Consider the following 18059-nt stretch of genomic DNA (forward strand, 5'->3'; position numbering starts at 1 on the left):
AACACTGATTGCTTTCAACCTGCAGCACACAGCCTAATAAGTGATACATCCCTGGAATCAGTAAATTAGCCCTTACATTATGCTGCTCTCAGATTAAATAGCAAAAACCTGCTGACAGATTCCTCTAACCTCTCATAAGTGGAGCCCACGCCACATAAATTTTGTATTAATTGTATGAATTACCGTAATTATGGTATTTATATCATATTGCAAAGCCAGGAACCAAAAATGGCAGAATTGATTTTGTTTCCTACTCCTTTAAAAAAAAAGTTTTGTAAATCCCATCCCTTTTGTAAAAGATTCCCTTGAATTGTCCCAGTGAAATCGTGACTCTAGTATATTTGTATACCTTTGCAGTCTATTTTGCACGTACTTTATATACTCTTAGCATTTATTGATTGATGTTTTTTTCTCATACTGTTTAGTCCGTCTTTTATTATATTATTCCACACCTTTTATGTAACACTCATCTGACTGTTTGGTTATTACATATTTGCACTTCTCCTTTTACACAAGGGATTATGTCCAATCCTTCTTTGTTTTCTTTCTATGCGCTTCCTTATAAATTAAGGATGGCAATAACCCAAAAAACACTTAGGAATCTAAACAAGAATCATAAGAATCTAAACAAAGGATCAACTTTATGACTGATGAAGAAAGGGTTTTCCCACCGATTATAATGAAAAGTTTAGGGGAGCATAACAGATTGAGCAATACTCACCTGATGTCACTCCTGTGGATCCAGTGGAGGCCGTTTCAATGGTCTGTACCAGACTGAAAGCCATGATGTTACCGTCACTCCCGTGGATCCATTGGAGGCCGTTTGGATGATCTGTCCAAGACTGGAAGCCATGATGTTACCGTCACTCCTGTGGATCCACTGGAGGCTGTTTCAATGGTCTATGCCAGACTGGAAGCCATGATGTTACTGTCACTCCCGTGGATCCACTGGAGGCTGTTTCAATGATCTATACCAGACTGAAAGCCATGATGTTACCGTTAATCCCATGGATTTAGTGTAGGCCGTTTCGATGGTCCATGCTAAACTGGAACCCATGATGTTACTGTCTCTCCAATGGTTCTAGTCCCATGGATCTAGTGGAGGCCGTTTCGATGGTCTGTGCCAGACTAGAAGCCATGATGTTACCGTCACTCCCATGGATTCAGTGGAGGCCGTTTCAATGCTCTGTGCCAGACTGGAAGCCATGATGTTACCGTCACTCCCATAGATCCAGTGGAGGCCATTTTGATGCTCTGTGCCAGACTGGAAGCTATAATGTTACGGTCATTCCTGTGGATCCAGTGGAGGCCATTTTGATGGTCTGCGCCAGACTGGAAGCCTTGATGTTACCGTTCACAAGACGACTGAAATCCTGTGATCTAGTGACTTTTTCTGATGACAAGTGGTTGTAGCTATATGACCGCTGCAAACAATCATGCTCCGCCGCAGTGCTGTGTTAGGAGAGTGATAATGTCATGGCTTCCAGTTTAAGCACCGTACGCTGGTGTCGCGGGCGGGGAGGAGGGTGTCAGCACACCGCGCTCACCCCTTCTGCTCGGGTCCGGCGGCCGCCGCTGCTCAGTGGTGGCTCGAGCTGTGGGCCGGATCCCGGGGGTTCTCGAGCGGCGCTCCTCGCCCGTGAGTGAAAGGGGATTTGGGGTGTTGGGATAATGTCCGTGACGCCACCCACGGTTGTGGTGATTTGTAGCACCACCGCTGCTCAATACGGGGGTCCCCGGGGGTGGTGATGTGGAGCAGCTAGGTGTTGTGTTGCCCCTCCATGGGTAGGGGGTTGGTGATCCCGGGGCCCGGTGATGATATGTAGGATGCAGGGCCTGGTGGGCGCAGGGACGCGGGGGCAGCGCTGTGCCTTGCGGCACTGTGGTACTCACTCAGCCTGAGACAGTGACACAGTTCTCGGTAAACAAACGGCTGGTTGGTCGGTCCCACGGACGGCTGCACTTGCTCACCCAGTCGGTAGCGGTGATGTCCCTTTTCCTTGCACCTAATGTTGTCTGTTGGTCGCGATGGGTTCCCACCGGTAACCCGCTCCCCGGCTTCAAGCTGGACCGGAGGAGCTCTACTCTTTGCCCGCAGGCGCTGGCCCTCAGAAACTGGTGCCCTGGCGGTGGCGGTGTCTCTGTTGTACAGGTTGGGCTGTTGCCTTCACTCGGGACTTGGTTGTTGGGGGATCTACGTCCCCTTCACTGACGGATTTGGCAAGTTTGGCGACTCCTAGCCTTGCCGGGGTCCGAGAGGCCCCTGCCCTGGTGCTGACTGTCTTTTGGTACGCTGCTCCAGACCGCCGGGTCACTACCCGTCCGCGGTCCTTCCAGGAACTTCCAAACGGTCACCCCTTCAGACAATCACCACTGTTGCTGACCTTGCTGACCCTGTCCTGCACACAGCGGGACACACTTCAAGCTTCCTTTCTGTAACTGTTCTCACTTTCCTTCAGCTTCTCTTACTCCTCCTTTACCACTTCCACTTCACTTCACTACTTTCACTTCTTTAGCTCATCTTAGCTGTTTACTCCTCTCCGTCCCTCACTGGACTCTTCCTCAAGCTCTTCCCTGAGCTAACTACTGGTTTTTCCTGCCTCCAGAGCTGTGAACTCCTCGGTGGGCGGAGCCAACTGCCTGGCCCACCCCCCTGGTGTGAACATCAGCCTCTGGAGGAAGGCAACAAGGATTTTAGTTTAGCTTTGGTGTTCCTAACTGGGGTGTAGGGTGTGGTGGTGCAATGACCTGTGACCCCTGGCTTGCCCAGGGCGTCACACTGGATCCACAGGGGTGACAGCAGATGACTATACATCAATTTGTTATCTTCACCCTATGCATTGTGACTGTACAGTTACTGGTATGGCCATATAACCACTTCAAGTCTTCCACTTACACCAAAACACTAACAAAAAAGTCAATTTTGTTGACTATGAAGAACTCACAATTATATACAGATTCTTTCTTCTTCACCCCTTCCTGCTGTCCATTCTCCATCTATCACATTCTTGAGTATGTTACAGCCATAGTCTTGTTCCTCTATGAATTTGGAGATGGACACCATACAGATACAATATTTGTCCTAAACAGCCAACCGGACTGACCATGTAAGGCTCCTGCCCTACACACGATAGATGGCTATCAGCTGAACAATGGCTCCTCTGATCATTTGACTGGCAGCCAGTTCTCCCATAAAGAAGAGCCCTTGCCAAGTGCTCCCATGTTCTCTATGACAGAGCTGCTGCCGGAAATCTCTGGTGGGGACTTATCTCTAGAGAGCAAAAGGATCAGCAGTCTGAAATTGGACGTGCCAGATCCTTAATTCTCCTGACAATCATCTGTCGTTAGAGCCCATACATACAGACTACCAGTCGAAGCCGTAAATATCAACAGGGTCAGTCTATGTTAGTCTAATGCTTATGGGGGTCTTAATTCTCCCAATTTTTCATTATCAGATAATGTCAGGGGACACAAGATTGGGGTACTTTGAATTCAAGAACTCGGTCCTTTTGTACTTCAGTAAAATAAGTCGATGCCAGATAAGTCTGCTTTCCTTCATTTAGAGTATACATGGCCACTCTACCAAGCCCATCGTTCATGTGTATGGGGGAGTTGGGAGATACAGGTGTCGGCAAAAAATTATGTAACTTCCCTGCTGTACCCAAGACTGGAAGACCGACATGCACAAACAACTAAGAAGTATACTGAAGGAGGTCAACAATTTTTTCTAGAAGCATCTTTTCTAATTTTTTTTATATTGATCCAGAAGAACAAACGGCTAAAGTCTCATTTTATACGAACCGACTGTCGACATTCAAGGTCCGCCGACTGATAAATATTTACCAAGTAATTTAGTATATTTACATAGACAGACCACACTTAACGAGGTTGTCCACTACTTTTATATTGATGGCCTATCCTTATGATAGGTTATCAATGTTTGATTGGTTGGGGTCCAACACCCGACATCCTCACCGATCAGTTACTCTAGGTCCGGCAGCCAGAAATGCTCAGTTCTGGAGCTACCCCGTCTTCTGATAGTGGCTGCGGCCAGGTCCTGTATATTTGCCTCCTATTGATGTGAGTACTTCCGGAGCTGCCCTGTCAACCGACCCATGCAAATGAATTGGAGGTAGATGTGCAGTACTCAGCCACGGCCACTATCAAAAGGCAGAGCAGCTCCGGAACTGAACATTTCCGGCTGCTGCTGGAGACAACAAAGACAACGGATCAGCGGAGGTGACGGGTATCAGATCCCTGCCGATCACAGATAGGCAAAGTAGTGGATAACCTCTTCAATGATGTGCACTGAGCGATCAGTACTAGTATCAGTAATTCTGCATTCAATGATGGCCATTGTTCTCTGCAGCGAGAGTCGTGTTTACACATGCGCTGCAGAGAACGATGACCTTTTGTGCAGCACAAAAGATTGTTTCATCCAACCCACGAGTACTTTGCTCGTTCATCAATTGATCGGCAGCCTATTTCGATTGCACGATCATAGTGATATTAGAAAACAGAAGCGCTGATAGGGTCTTACCAGATAAACAGAAGGGCAATGTATAACAATATACACTCACCTAATGTGGTTGTGAGGGTCACAACCACCACAGACAACATAAGATAATGGTGGCTGCCGCAGCCCCACGTGGATGAGTCTTCAAAGCAGGAGAGGAGAAGGGGTTAACGCCGCGCATTCGCCAGAAAAGATGTAGAATTGCTGATTAATGAATAATTCTTTTATTCCATAGGTCTTCGCGTTTCGAGGTATGAAACCTCTTCCTCAGGACCAAAATATCAACAATATTGTTGATATTTTGGTCCAGAGGAAGAGGTTCCATACTTCGAAACGCATAGACCTATGGAATAAAAGAATTAATAATTAATCAACAATTCTACATCTTTTCTGGCGAATGCGCGGCGTTAACACCTTCTCCTCTCCTACTTTAACGATTGCAAGATCATGACTGAGCGTTCCCAAGAATATTGCAATGTACATGCACCTTAGAAACTTGTGCACCAAATTGTGACAGTGGAGGAGCCATTTTTACCAAAAACTATATATCATACTCCAGCTCTTGTGTCTTTTCACCTTATCTACAGTCTCTTTCAGGTGAGACAATAAATGACATTGAGTACGAGTATACGAGTATCTTTCCAGGAGCTCAAAGAGCGTTATCTCAGGAGACATCTGTAACCTCAGTTCTCATACAATCCAGTTCATTTCTGGTTTTCTTCAGGGTCAGTAGACATGCAGGTATTTACGAACATGTCAGCTGAGCTTTACATTGCAGATATTGTTACCTGATTCTAGTAAAGGGCCATTAAGCGTGAACGCATAAAAAAGTAGATTGCCTTGACGGGATTCTTTTACAATTTTTGAAAATATTGAATTTTTTGTTTAAAGACTGGAAGAAGCTGACCATACACGATATTCTCATCCAGAAATAAAGAAACTGACTGTTCAAACCAAGCACAGGAACTTGGTGCACCCCTCGTGATGCTGAGCAGTTCAGTGCACCTTCTGACCTCCTTTCTTTCCATTTATTTTTGCCCTTCTTTGGCTCCTTTGATACCAGAAAACAAGTATGTTGGAAGGTGCAGAGATGTGTTTGTCCATGTCAAGCATACAATGAGCGCCTGTTCTTGGTTTGACCAGTCATTTTGTGCTGACAGACTCCCTTAAACTTGTATCTCCCAATAAAAAGAAGGATTCAGAGTAAAGGCCACTTTACACACAGCGACATCGCTAGCGATGTCGCTGCCGATCGCATCCGCCCCCGTCGGTTGTGCGTCACAGGCAAATCGCTGCCCGTGGCTCACAATATCGTTAATCCCCGTCACACATACTTACCTGCCTAGCGACGTCGCTCTGGCCGGCGTACCGCCTCCTTTCTAAAGGGGCGGTTCGTTCGGTGTCACAGCGACGTCACTAAGCGGCCGCCCAATAGTAGCGGACGGGCGGAGATGAGCGGCCGGAATATCCCGCCCACCTACTTCCTTCCTCATTGCGGGCGGCCGCAGGTACGGTGATGTTCCTCGTTCCTGCGGTGTCACACATAGCCATGTGTGCTGCCGCAGGAATGACTAACAACCTGCGTCCAGCACCAGCAACGATTATCGGGAAAGGAATGACGCGGCAACGATCAACAATTAGGTAAGTAATTTTGATCGTTAACGGTCGTTCGTGCGTTTCACACGCAACGACGTTGCTAAAGAGGCCGAATGTGCGTCACGAATTCCGTGACCCCCAACGACATATCGTTAGCGATGTCGTTGCGTGTAAAGCAGCCTTTAGTTCCTTAGATCCACAAGAGAAAATAATTGTCCCCCTCAATTCATTTGCAAATGGGGTTTAGCTGATTGTTCCCCATACAAGTATTTGCAAAACATATCTAACCAAATATTGTCCTTTAAATATGTTGTCCACTACTTTTACATTGATGGCTTTTCCTTAGGATGGGTCATCAATGTCAGATCGGCCAGGGTCTGAAACCCCGCACCCCCACCGATCAGCTGTTCTCGATCCTCGGAACACTCAGTTCCGGAGCTGCTCCATCTTCTCATAGTGTCCGCGACCGGATACTGCACATCTGCCTCCCATCCACATCAATAGGAGGTGGATGTGCAGTACCCGTCCACGGACACTATCAGAGGACGGAGCCGCTCCGGAACCGAGCATTTCCTGCTGCTGCTGCTTGGACTGAGATCAGCTCATCAGTGGGATGCCGGGTGTCAGACCCCGGCCAATCAGACATTGATTAATGACCTATTCTGGTATTTGCTGACTTTTTTATGCTGAACTGTTCCAGTCTTTATTTTTGTCTAAATCATTTTTTTTTCTTCACCTTATTAGTGTAAAAGCCACATATTCCTTTAAAATTTCACATGCAACTTTCTGACGTGCAAAAAAATACGGGTGAGGGAAGTTGGGACTGGATCACATCGGGGCAAAAATGTTGTGACCTTTTAAAAAGTCATGGTTGATGAATCAGCTGCAAACATCTGGAAAACGAAAACCACGCTCACAATGATGAACAGTATAGTAAAATTATATATATATTGCATTTATATTATATTATATATATATATACACACTAGAAGGTGGCCCGATTCTAAGGTATCGGGTAGTGTAGAATGTGTATGTAGGTTAGCAGATTGAATAATAAGGTAATGAATGGACTGGATGGGTTGGGTTTAATTTAGTATTCTAATAATTGTTTATTGGTTTTAAAATGACAAACAACAGAAGGAACAGTTTTAATAGATGAGTCTAATGTTTAATGATGTCCATGGCTTGTAATGAAAGAAGGCCAGAAACAGTGTAAAGTTAAGTAAAAATATTTTTGTACACCGCATTTTGTGTGAAGACCTTTTCACTATCTGTAAGTAACTTTCCTTGTAAAGGGGTGTCAACAACTTGCACTTTGACATTGGATCTCATTGTCACTCTTGAAAACGCAACGTACAGTTGTCCATGGCCAACAACTGGTTCCCATCCTGGTATAGACTACATCCTTGTATGGCCCCCATCCTGGTATGTGGGCTGATGCTGTGATGTGGCCCAATGCTGGTATGTGCCCCCATCGTGGTGCAGCCACCATCCTCACATGTGCCCCCATCCTGTGAGGTAATGTGTGTGGGGGGTGGAGTGCGGGGGGTGTGGAGCCGAGTGGGGCCATCGCACTGAGGACATCAGTGCTGGGGACTGCATGGCTGGGGACAAGTGACTATTCGTGTGTGTGTGTGTGTTCAGTGTATACATGCGGAGGGCGGATGGTGGGGGGGGCGGAGCCGAGAGGGGCCATTGCGCTGAGGACGTCAGTGCTGGGGACTGCATGGCTGGGGACAGGTGACTATCCAGGTGTGTATGTGTGTGTGTGTGTTCAGTGTATACATGCGGAAGGCAGAGTGCAGGGGGGGGGTGGAACCGAGTGGGGTAATGTGTGCGGGGGGCGGAGGCGAGCAGTGGGTATGTGTCGGCTGGGTTGTAGGAAGATCTCCATGAGGTATCGCTTCACGTCCACAGCCTTGTGAGTTTTACACGTTCTAATCATAGCATTTCTGTATGCAAGGTGTCGATTCGTATTGAATTGATGATGCCCTACAACTTTGTAATTCACTTTTTTTCTGTATCTCGTTCCATTTTCGAGATAAAAATTATAACTCCGTTGTTTTCCACCAGGTGGCGCTATAGCTGGTTTTATTGCGTGACACATGGCTACTTTACTATACCTAGACAGCACTTCTATGCCTCTAGCTTCCACCATTCTCAAGTTAATGGCGGTGGACAGGATATGGGTGGACACACTGTATATACGGTATATATACTCTGTATATTATATAAAAAACAACACTTAAAAAAAGGCATGAAGTAAAATAAAAAAAGTTGGTGGTAAACACCCTAAACTAGATAAAAAGCAATAATGAATCGGGGACGGTATCATTACTAGAAAACCTGGAGATACTCCAAGTACATTACCCATCTGCTGCCTCCATTGTCTACATTTCTAATATCCAACGCTACTTTGACTGATCCATATAAAGTAGCTGGATATTCAGTCATCACCTCGGAGCTCCATGTTACACCATCTGTATGGACAGCTGTAGTATCTTTGGCCATAAGACATATTTGAAGAAGCCATGATTCCAGCAGATGTCTTGTAAAACCTGCCAGGAACCTGCAGTAACCCTAAGTTTCTCCGTCCCAAAGTACACAGCGTAAGAGTCGGAGATTACCTGTATTGAACCCGACCTTTGATATCATCGGCAAAATGACCAGTCTAGGCAAACTCAATTGGAAAGACCCCAACATGTACTGTAGGCTGGAGCTAGTGAAACACTGAGATACTGGCCAAGTGGCCTCCAGAGAACGTTTGCTAAAGTTATTGAAACACTAACACTCTTGGCCAAGTGTCCTCCAGACAAGGTTTTAGTAGGTGGTCCACTACCGAGCCCTAGATGTATATGACGGCTCAGTTAACTAATATGGATAGATAGAGGGAGACATGACAGAGATAATCGGAGAATTTATGCTGTTTCTCTTAGAGTTCTAGTACGGAAATTGTTAATATATTACTATCCAAGAGATTTTCCCAGAAGAACACGCTCACGGCCAAATCAAGCCAGATGTTCCTGCTTACTAGTAACTAAGGAGCAATGTGTTGTACTTTATCACTTCTATTTAAAACATAGGCAGACATTTACAAAATCATAATTTGCAGAGATTTAGGCCATGTCTTGTCTGCAGATTGAGGGGACAACATTGGTTTGGGCACTGTCAAAGGCCGGGGCATTGTGGCACCAAAGTGTTGTGTTGGTAAGTAGGCAAAAAAAGTTATAATAGAGTGGTTGTGGTGCCAAGGAAAGGAGGCAACTGTGTCTGGTGCCTAGAGACCCATGTAACTGGTAGGCTTGAGCTTGACCATCATAAATGTTGCTAACTCGGAAGCTATAGTGAACTTGTCCATTGTAAGAGAAATGTTGAGCTGGAGGCTTGAGAAAAGTATAACGAGAAGTCCAAGTAAGTGCTGTATAGTAAGTAAAGTAAAATGCTTTTTGCGCTCCCATAGGCGAGAGCTGCCATCTCGGAAAAGTTGTGAGGCCATCATAAAGTTTAGATGATTGGCCTATCCGAATTATATACATCCTTATTAAGTGTGGAGGGGAGCCAAGTAGCTGGGTGGTGGGAGACTTCAAACCCTAGCAATGGATGTAGCTTGGTCAGGGAGGACAGAGTTAAGTATTTGGGATACCCTGAGGCCCAAAAGGTGCCATGAATGGTCCAATCCTTTGGTACAGAGTCTAAACAAGAGCGCAGTAGGGGTAAACTCAAGAAGGTGTCAAACTCGTCGACTGTCATGTTTGTTCACATTGCAGAGTCTGACACTCCGTCCCATGGTTTCTTTGGTGTTTCAACTTAGGCAGACCTGGGTGTCAACCTGCTGTCTGCTCATTCATAAACAGGTTAGCAAGAGTTAACCTCTGCTAGCCTGCTCATTAGGCTTCTTTGATTACATGTTTTAAGGAAGTCAATCGCTTCTGATTCTCTCATTTTTAGGCTGGAGGAAATCTTCTACCTATGCCAACTATAGTTTATACTGTGTTGGTCTGTGTGCTGTGGTTTCCCAGACTTGCTAGAGAAAGACTTGCTTTGTGCTTGATGTTGTTGTGGAGTTGCCTGTTGTCTTGTTGTTTCCTCCCTGCACTTGGTTTCCTTCTAATCTCTTATTGCATTATACCTCTGTGTGTGCGGGCTGTGTGATAGAGTTTTGGTTTCCCCCGTTTGTCTATTTCTGTGTGTTAAATCACACTCCTCTCCCGGCCCTCCCTGGGAAATGGGTATTAGATCAGTGCTGGTCAGGATCAGGGTCAGGAAACAGACTCAGACATCTCCACCATTAGGGGTATCTCTGAGAATAATGATAGCACAGACCCCCCTAGTCTGAGGGTCAGCTTAGGGGCCCCGGTTTTCTGCTATCCTCATAGTCCCCTGATAACAGAAGGGCTCCCAGTTTCTTTGTGCTAAAGTACAAAGAGAAAGTTGTAAAATATGTGATAGGGTGATAATAATAACAACAATAAAATTAAATAATTATTTGTATTTCTATTGCGCCAACAGATTCCAAAGCACTTTACAATTCAAAGGAAACTGATACAAGCCGTAGCATTAATAGTAGAAACTCTAAACACAAGATGTTACAATTTGGAAAGATTTTGTGTTAGAGGGAGGATGTGATGTCAGAGACAGCGGACAGACAATTACTGATAATTTGTAGTAATGCGCGGGTGATGTCAGGAGAGTTGTATGATTGGGCGTCTTCAGCCAAATCTAGTTCCCTCAATCGCACAATAAGGGCTGTATATTGAGAAAGAACCCAGGACTGAATACACAGGAATCCCAACAAGAAGAGGAGAAGAAGAAGAGTCCGCAAATAAGACACAAAAAGAGAAGTCAGAGAACTAGGGAAGAGAATTAAGAGAGCGGTATACTCAATGCCAACAGATCGGAGCATAGTGAGGGGTTTGTGATCTAATGCCGCAGAGAGATCTAAGAATGTAGCAACCATTATATATAGGTAGGTGTTAATAGATTGTTGAGGAATTCAGTACGCGTAGTGCCTCAGGTGCAAACAACAGACTGTAAAAGGTTTAGAAGAGTCATCAGAAAGATACCGGGAACATAAAGGTCCCAATACATATTAAAATAAAGTTGGCTGAACCTTGCTTTTGCAATCAGATTGGATGACAGTCTAAAGTCGTAGGGACCACTCAACTTTCCCCCAACAGATGATGGGAGAGAAAGCTCCAACATGTTGGAATTCCAATAATTACCTCTTTTTTTCAGGGTCACCCTCATAGACAACACAAAAGCCTTTGGCTTGGAGAAGTTGAAGGATCGTTCTTAAATCTGGACAGTCCCACTGAATCGGAGATGGTTGGGGAGTTATGCATTAATACCAGAATGTATGCCATTGTGATATGAAAATTGCAGTCAACCAACCACCAGCCATCTCCTAATAAACCTTCTTAAAGTGATGAGTAATTCCATCAATAACTAAATGTTCCCCAAAGTGTCAGGATTAGAGATGAGCGAACTTGAAAAGTAGAGTTTGGTGTTCGTGCCGAACCCGAAGGTTACCAAAAAATCAGTGTTCAAATTTGGGTGGTTAAGTATGCTAACCACTCTCGCGAGCATCACTGTGCTCAGGTATGCTCGGTGCTCGGCCCAGTGTGAGCCGCTTGCAGTGTTTGAACTACTCACACTGCGGATAACAATAGCGTGATCGGTTGTATTGTGCACCAAAAAAAAAAAAAACAAGGAATAACCCCACTCTCCCTGACGTGATCTGTTTATGACTAGCTGTATGTGGACAGAGAACCAAACTGCCCAATAAATGACTTCCACTGGGGTTCAGGTCAAGTCCGACTGAACCCTCTGAACTTGAATTTCCATGGGTACTCTTATCTCTAGTCAGGTGTCATGCTTTACACATGGCGGGTGCGTTCAGACCAACGGTTGTCTGACACATGACAAAAATAATGCAAACAATACAAGAAAGGGGGAACACCAGGGACACAATAACAATGGTGGGCCCTAGCTCTAGTGAGAGGGTTAGATGGGATACATCCTATTCTCATCTGCAGCTGTCCCTTCTCTCTTAGCCAGGCCCTATACAGTCTCCGCAATGATCAGCGAGCAGGAACCTGAGACCCTGAGAAAACCTTGAAGTAGCCCTGGCTAGTGTGTTGGCAGGTGGGAGACACTAGCCCCACCACTGCACTAATAGGAAAGGTAAGACAAACTGTGCAGACAGCAACAAAAAGGATAAAGTCTGGCTTCTGTAATGCACCTTGACAGGTCCTTCCACCAAGGCGGCCAGAATACAAATGGATTTGTATAACCAGCAAAGATTACTGGGAAATCTTACTACTTAAACACAAAGGGTCGTGGCTACAGAGCAGCTACAGCTAACCTGCCCTGCAGGAAAGCAGCTAGCAGCAAAATTGACATTAACTGTTTCAGAACCAAGAGAAATGAAACAACATTTAAATGTAGAGTCTCAGATAGAGATGAGAAAACTGTCCGTAGTCTCCAAAAAACAAAGAGATGACGGTGACATCAGGATATCAGAGTAACTGAGCTCTGGCGTGGCTCTTTAACTGGTTGTTGGGATTCAGGACTGCAGGGTGTCATCAACCAACAAGGATGAGGGAAAGTTACTTCCCAGCTCAAAGCGTGACAAATTGGTGGCCAACTTTGCCCTCTAATTTGCCCTTATTATTCAGGACTTGGGTACTACAGAACAGACTATACAACTAGGGATCTAGAAAGCGGATGGTATTGATCCTTGGTTGGTTCCACCCTTTTATTACTGGTTGGAAAAACAGGACTCTCGACTCCAGTACCTGCATTATTAGCAAAAAAAGAGGGTGGGGAATTGGCCCAAGGGTCATGGAAAAGAATTCTGTTACCCAACATGATGGAATGTAAATTGGCAATATAGATAGGGAAATTTGACACTGGATACTATGCTGTGAGCTGTGCAAACATAGTGTACAATACAGAGTTATACCATACCTGATTATGTTTCATGGGCTGAAGGTTGCTGCCCAACGAAACAATAAGAATGTAATTGCTTTGATTGAAAATTGTAAAGTAAAAAGCAAAACGGAATATTACAGCGCATTAGATCAGTGACACGTAATCCTGGATCTCTGGTTTCTCTACCGGAAATACAGAAATGAAGAGAGATAATCAGTTGTGTCGTGTTGTTGTTTTTTACTCTTCCTTTGACCTTTGTATATTGAGCGCCACATGTTGTTGCGTAACTATTGTTTCTTCTTTTTTTATGGCTCTTTTTGCTCATGTAATTATTTCAGATCCATAATATGTAGATAAACATTGAACTCTATAGCTGGTCATACAAATAACAGAGCTCTTGGCCATACAAAATGACCATCTTTACCAGGAGAGCTTGACTCGGCTGAGCTCACCTGTGGTTTCTCGAGAGATTCGTCCGGAAGCGGCTTGTATCTGCACTGAACCAAAGGATCGCCGTAGGAATTTCATCATGCGAGATCCTTCTCTCCTCAACATTATCTGTCGAGGGGAGAGTCAGGGGTCCTCATGCATGTTGGATGGTTGGTTGATTCAAGCCAACTTTTTCCAGAGCGTAGAACATCTGTATCAAAAAGGTTCTACTACAAAAATTACTCAAACTGACCCTAATGAAAACTCATTTCCATTTTGTCCAATTAAGAGATTTTAGTTGGAAAGTCCACCTTTGTGGATGCCCTTTACGAGCCATGGATTCTACCATGATTTTCCAGCATGAGTATACAAACATCTCCTGTCTAGTACCACCTGTTTAGTTGGTTCCTAGCTTAACCTCTTTCTATGGAGGCCAATAAACATGGACACCTTCATGGTTTCGTAAAGGTGTTGCTATACAATTTTTCCAGATATTAGAGCTGGCAGAATCTTAGAAAATCATTGTGCTCCTTAAAGGAATTTTAATAAAGGACTACTAAATAGTTGCAAAATGAAGACTATGGTTTGGGGTTGGTTGTATGAAAAATGAAGTGAACTACTAGAGAAGAAAGAAGATGAAAAGTGTGAAAAAAAATAAAAAATAAATAAATGTAATAGCTTGGACCAGTGACCATAATACCACCTATCTCTCCTAGAGCCACTATGGATTCTTTTTCTATACTGGGTAAGCATAGAGTCCGCCAAGAACATTCACAGTCTATGACTGATGCATTAGAAGTTGGGACACCCTGACAGTTAAACTAGAGAACTTGAGTGTCACCAATCACGTAAACACAATGTTATACATGATTTCCTGAAATCTATACCCTTTGTTTACGCGTTCCACCCATTGATCTCTACAGGCTACATAAACCACTGACCATCCGTACAGAGAGCCTTTCCTACCATACATGATTTCCAGTAACTGGTCATCAAAACGTTCTTCAAACATCACAGACCATGATCTACACCAGTGTTCCCCAATGCCAGTTCTCAAGAGCTACAAACTTTCTGATGGTGTTTCCAAGATCCTAAACCAAAGATCCAGTGTGTAGATCAGTGTTCCCTTACTTCAGTCCTCAAAAGCCACCAACAGGTCATGTTTTCAGGATGTCTTTAGTATTGCACAGGTATTGGAATCATCACCTGTGCAATACTAAGAAATCCTGAAAACATGACCTTCTGGTGGCTCTTGAGGATTGGAGTTGGTGAACACTGATCTACACACTGGATCTTTGGTTTAGGATCTTGGAAATATCATCAGAAAGTGGAGAACCCTTTCACAATCTTTGCCACAGTTTCCAGATGGTTCAGCTTCAAAGACATAATATCAGTACGGGTGAAATAAGTATTGAACACGTCACCAATTTTCTAAAGAAATATATTTCTGAAAAGGTGCGATTGACATGAATTTCACATCAGAAGTTGGTAATAACTAGGGATGATCGAATATCACAAATATTCGGCAATATTCGGCTTCGCGAATATTCAACTAATAGGTCGCCGCTATGCGAATATTCGATGCGCAATGTAAGTCTATGGGAAGCCCGAATAGTTGCTATTCGGCAACTATTCAAGTTTCCCATAGACTTACATTGTGCATCGAATATTTGCAAATAGTCGAATAGCGGCCAACCTAATCGGCGAATATGGGCGTAGCCGAATATTTGAGGTATTCGTTCATCCCTAGTAATAACCTATCTAATCCACACAGGCAAATCAAACTATAGATGTCCATAAATTTAGTAATGTGTAATAATGAGAAATGACACACTCAAAAAACATTGAACACGCTTACTGAAATTTAAATAATAATTTGTACACAAGCCTTTCTTGGTGATAGGTTGAAGAAGCCTCCTGTATGGAGAAACTAGTCAGCTGCATTGCTCAGATGGGATTTTGGCCCATTCTTCCGCACAAACACACTTCACATCCTGCAGGTCTCCTTCTATGAACTCTGAGATTTAGTCCCTTCCATGCATTTTCTATTGGATTCAGGTCAGATGATTGGCTTGGCCATTCTAGCAGATTTATTTTCTTTCTCTGAAGCCAGTTGAGAGTATCTTGGCTGTGTGCTTGGGATCATTGTCTTGCTCAAATGTCCACCCTCGTTTCATCCTCTTCATTCTGGTAGATGGCAGCAGATTTTTTTTTTTTTATCAGGAATGTCTCTGTACATTTGTCCATTTATCCTTCCTTCAATCATATCAAATTTGTCATTGCCATATGCTGAAAAACAGCCCCACACCATGATGTTCCCACCTCCACACTTCACTGTTGGTGTTTTTGGAATGATTTGTCTTTTGGCCTCCAAACATGGTGTATTATGGCATCCGAAGAGTTTAATTTTGGTATCATCTGACTATATTTTCAATGTATTTCACAGGCTTGTCTAAATGTTGTTGAGCAAACTTTAAACACACTTGAACCTGCTTTTTGTTCAGCAATAGAGTCTTGTGTGGTGAGTGTGCATACAGGAGCGTGCATACAGGCCATGGTGGGGGAGTGCATTACTAATTGTTTCCTCTGAAACAATTGTATCTGCTGATTTCAGGTGTTTCTATACCTCTCTACATGTGATCCTTGGCTCTTGGACAGCTCTTTTGATAACTCTTTTCCCTCCTGTCTCTGAAAACTTGCAGTGAGCACCTAGTCATGGCCGGTTTTTAGTGAAATGATGTTCTTTCCACTTCCGGATTATGGCCCCAACAGTCAACGGAACTTTAAGTAGTTTAGAAATTCTTCTTTAACCAATGCCATGAGGTTGCGAAGGCCTTTAGACTGCTCACTAGTTTTACCCCTCATGAGATGTTTCTTGTGTGGCACCTTGGTAATAAGACACCTTTTTATAGGCCATCAGTTGAACCAGCTGATACAATTTTTAGTGTCAGGATTGCTTTCTAAATACTGATAGATTTCAGCTGGTGTTATAACTTTCCATTTCTTTTTGTACCTCTCTTTCTTCATCTGTTCAATATTTTTCCCTGCGTCATTTCTCATTATTACACATAACAATTTATGGTCATCTATGGTTTGATTTCTTTGCCTGTGTGAATTGGATGGGAAGTTACTGACATCTGGTGAGAATTTCATGTCAGTAGCACTTTTAGAAATATATTTACGTAGAAAATTGGCAACGTGTTCAATACTTATTTCTCCCGCTGTATAAACTATGGGTTAAGCACAAAATGACTTGGATATTGATTTACTTTCTTGGAATTGAAATGAAATATATGGTAATGGTAATTGTTTTTTATTTTCATCCCTGTAATCTCTGTACGAATCATTGACTGCATGACACCAAGTCAAAGTTAGTGAACACTTGTCTTTAAGTGACCTCAAGTCTGCAGAGACGTGCAATTATGTGAGTCATTGGACGCCGAAAAAACCCATAACCACTGCCTGGCTATAAGTTACCACTTTGTTGTTAAAGTCTAAGTGGTTCTAAGGATGGTTTGTGGTTGTAACGAATCGGCCCTTTACATACCAACAACTCTTATTTACAAGACGTTGCTCAACTTCTTGGGTAAACTTTTTTGTAAATGAAAGGCAAATAATAACACGTCGTTGGTTGACTTGGCTGTTGTGTGTTGGTGTTAAAATTCCGGTGTTTTTCACAGGCGGAAATGTGGAACATATTTTTTACTTATCTATTAAGGATGGTGTATACCACTGAAGGACAGTAGAGGACAATGTATGAGTATCGTGCTCTCCAATCGCAAATCTCGTGACAGTGACCATTACACCATTTATTGTCAGCCATAAAGATGATTAGAGAATTCATTACGATACATGCTTGTCAACAGTAGGAAGAAGGCTATAATAGTCTGGAGGTTGCACATATGAGTGTGGCCACTAAATGTACCATATTTTTCATTTTATAAGACGCACTGGATTATAAGACGCACCCCAAATTTAGAGGAGGAAAAAATAATTTTTAATGTTAAGATGAGGGTCTGTGTTATAACCCTGGTGCATCTTATAATATCTCACCCGGGGGGACTCAGGAAGAGGCAGGGCCAGCAATGCTACCGGCTCGGAGGAGGGGGTGTCGCAGCTAAGGAGTACGGAGTGTCGGCAATATTGTGGGCTCGGGGGTGTTGTGGCGGCAGGCGCCATTGATCTGCGTGCTTCATTGAACTGCCCACAGTTGACGAGATTGACTTCAAGAAAATGGCAGCGGAGGTGGCGCATACGCAGATAGTACTCCACAGCCATTTTCTTGAAGTCCATCGTGTCAATCTGCACAGCGCGTCACCTCCGCGGCCATTTTCTTGAAGTCCAGTGCATCAACCACGGGCGATTCAATGGAGCCCGCAGCCCACTGTCAGATCAATGCCACCTGCCGCATCGCTGACCCTTCATCCTGTGACCCTTCTGAGCCGCTCGACTGCAGTGACACTGACCCTGCCTCCTGTGACCCTGCTCCACTACTGCCACTCCGGTAATCCATATCTGGATTATAAGACACACCCCCATTTTATCCCCAGTTATGGAGGAATAAAAGTGCGCCTTATATTCCGGA

At 44.1% G+C, this 18059-nt stretch overlaps 1 protein-coding gene across 3 annotated transcripts in view; it reads right to left on the bottom strand.

Annotated features, from left to right (window-relative positions):
* KCNJ15 (potassium inwardly rectifying channel subfamily J member 15) overlaps window positions 1-18059 on the bottom strand; it is a 93756-nt gene that overhangs the window by 11667 nt on the left and 64030 nt on the right. The window lies entirely within an intron of this gene.

This window comes from Anomaloglossus baeobatrachus, chromosome 2, assembly GCF_048569485.1.
Source record: "Anomaloglossus baeobatrachus isolate aAnoBae1 chromosome 2, aAnoBae1.hap1, whole genome shotgun sequence".
NCBI classification, from domain to species: domain Eukaryota; kingdom Metazoa; phylum Chordata; class Amphibia; order Anura; family Aromobatidae; genus Anomaloglossus; species Anomaloglossus baeobatrachus.